Here is a 2658-nt window from a genome sequence, read left to right as displayed (position 1 = left end):
TTTCCAGGTGGTTAGTTCTCCTTGGGCGTACCTTTATGTACTTTTCCAGGTGACTAATTCTCCTTAGGCAATCTATATTACATGTTCTTTTGTGGGTGATTAGTTCTCCATGGGCGTACCTTTGTGTACTCTTTCGGGTGACTAATTTTTCTTGGGTGATCTATATTATATGGTCTTTTCCGAGTGACTAGTTCTCCTTGGGCAACTTTTTACCAGTTGGATGTGCATCCCCAGGTCTGTGAGCATGTGCATGCATCCATGCATTTAAACTTGGTTATCTTTGTGAAATTTCTTTAATGAATGTGTATCTGATGAACCTTATCTAATTTCCATGATAATCCTTGTGTTATATTTGTTATATATTGTTTCTGATAGTTATGCTTAATTATCTTGATGATACGATAAATCTTCGAGGTTATACCTCATTGGATAGCCATTGACGCTATCAAACCGTATTCAGTGTGCAGGAGACACAGATGATGCGTATGTTGGTGTTCATGTGGAATGGGAGGAGCCAGATGATCTTGCGACTCTCCATTCCTGTCTTCATTTGGATTTAATTTATACTGTTATATTTTATAAAAGTTAAGCCATTAGTTTGTATTAGTTTTTGGGTAACCACTTGAAATCTTGGTTATGTATATTTGAATACCCTCTTAAACTTGATTTGATTCTGTTCCACTAATTTATTAACTTTAATCAAAAGAAAAAGAAATATGTACGTGAAATTTGGGATATTTAAAGGTTAACGCTCAGGTTTTTGGAAAACAAGTAGTGTACTCGGGTTCTGGGAACCAGGGTGTTACAGCTGAAGTCGTGCGCTGACTTTGCTCATATGCACGATCGGGTTGAGGGAGCCGAGCAAAAGGTGGCTTAGCTGGATGCCGAGCTTGAGATCATGAAGACGGCTCTTAAGGCATCTTTTGCTAAGAAGGTTGCAATGGCGACGCAGCTCGAGGAGGCCAAGCGCATGTACGATGAATGTTACGCCGAGTTGCTCGAGGCCAAGGGAAAACTCGACAAGCTGAAGGCGGAGACCAAGGTTGTCATCGCCAAGGCCCAGGAAGAGGTCCTCTGTCAGTTCGTATCTTCTCGAGCGTTCATGGATGAGCGAGACACCCTCTTTCGCCAAGGTTACGCCGAATGTACGAAAGACATGAGGGCTTCCTTCCTCGACCTCGATCTCTCTGCTTTCGACAAAGCAGAGTCGAGCTCTGATGGGTCGGTTGACAATGTGGCCCCCGATGCAACTCCTGAGCCGGTGCCCAAGTCCTGAAGTTAATTTTACAGAGACGTATTTCTCTCTCTCTTTTTAAAAAAAAAAAAAAAAACTTCAGGCACTTCAAGCACACCAGGTGAAAAGAGAAGGGAGGTGATGGAAAGGTAATACTTGAAGAAGGAATTTTGAGACTTTTCGAATGGTCTCAATGTAAAGATGGGTTAGCACAAGAATTAAACAATGGAAAGCAAACTATCCTAAATAGTGGAAAGCAAACTATCCTAAACAGTGGAAAGCAAACTATCCTAAATAGTGGAAAGTAAACTATCCTAATCCTAAATCATATGAAAGCAAATAAATCAATATATACCTCCATCAGACTAGGAGGTCAATCCTGGTAAACAGGGTCAATTAGAGGTATTGACATGTCTTCTGAATCAAAATTTTCAACAAATGGCTTTAAACGATGTCCATTTACTTTGAATTCATTACCATTGTTTGGATTCTGAATCTCGACAGCCCCATGAGAATAACATTAGTAATAGTGAAAGGGCTGGTCCAATGAGGTCGGAGTTTATCTGGAAAAAGGTGTAACTGAGAATTATACAAAAGGACTTTCTGACTTAGTGTGAATGATTTCTGACGAATGTGTTGGTCATGAAACACCATCTTGTCCTTGTAAATTCTTGAGTTCTCATATGCATCATTCTGGATTTCTTCCAGTTCATTCAACTGAAGTTTGCATAGCGAGCCAGCGTTGTTCAAATTAAAGTTCAGATTTTTAATCGCCCAGTATGTCATATGTTCCAACTCCAAAGGCAAGTGACAAGCCTTCCCATAAACAAGTCTAAAGGAAGACATTCCAATAGGGGTCTTAAATGCAGTATAATAAGCCCTTAAAGCATCAGTCAATCAGATTGACCTCCTTACGGTTAGGGTTAACCGTTTTTTTTTGCAAAATGTGTTCAATTTTCCTATTGAAAATTTCAGCTTGCCCACTTATTTGTGGGTGGTATGGAGTACTCACTTTGTGAGAGATGTCATATTTCTTCATTAAATTTGTAAATGGCCTATTGCAAAAGTGTGATCCTCTATCACTAATGATGGCTCGAGGCATTCCGAACCGGGAAATGATGTTTTCTTTTAAGAATTTAATAACTGTTTATGGTCATTGTTCCGGCATGGGATCGCTTCGACCCATTTAGTGACATAGTCTACTACTAGCAAAATATATAAATTTCCAAAGGATTGAAGGAATTGTCTTATGAAATCGATGCCCCAACAATTAAATACGTCAATGATCAAAATAGGGTTTAAGGGCATCATATTTCGATGGGATGATGCTCTCAATTTCTGACAACACTTACTAGCTTTGCAAATCTCATGAGTATCCTTGAACATAATGGGCCAGTAAAAGCCGCACTGTAGAATTTTAGCCG

Source organism: Magnolia sinica, chromosome 4 (assembly GCF_029962835.1).
Source record: "Magnolia sinica isolate HGM2019 chromosome 4, MsV1, whole genome shotgun sequence".
NCBI lineage: Eukaryota > Viridiplantae > Streptophyta > Magnoliopsida > Magnoliales > Magnoliaceae > Magnolia > Magnolia sinica.
Note: the sequence above shows the minus strand (reverse complement) of the source record.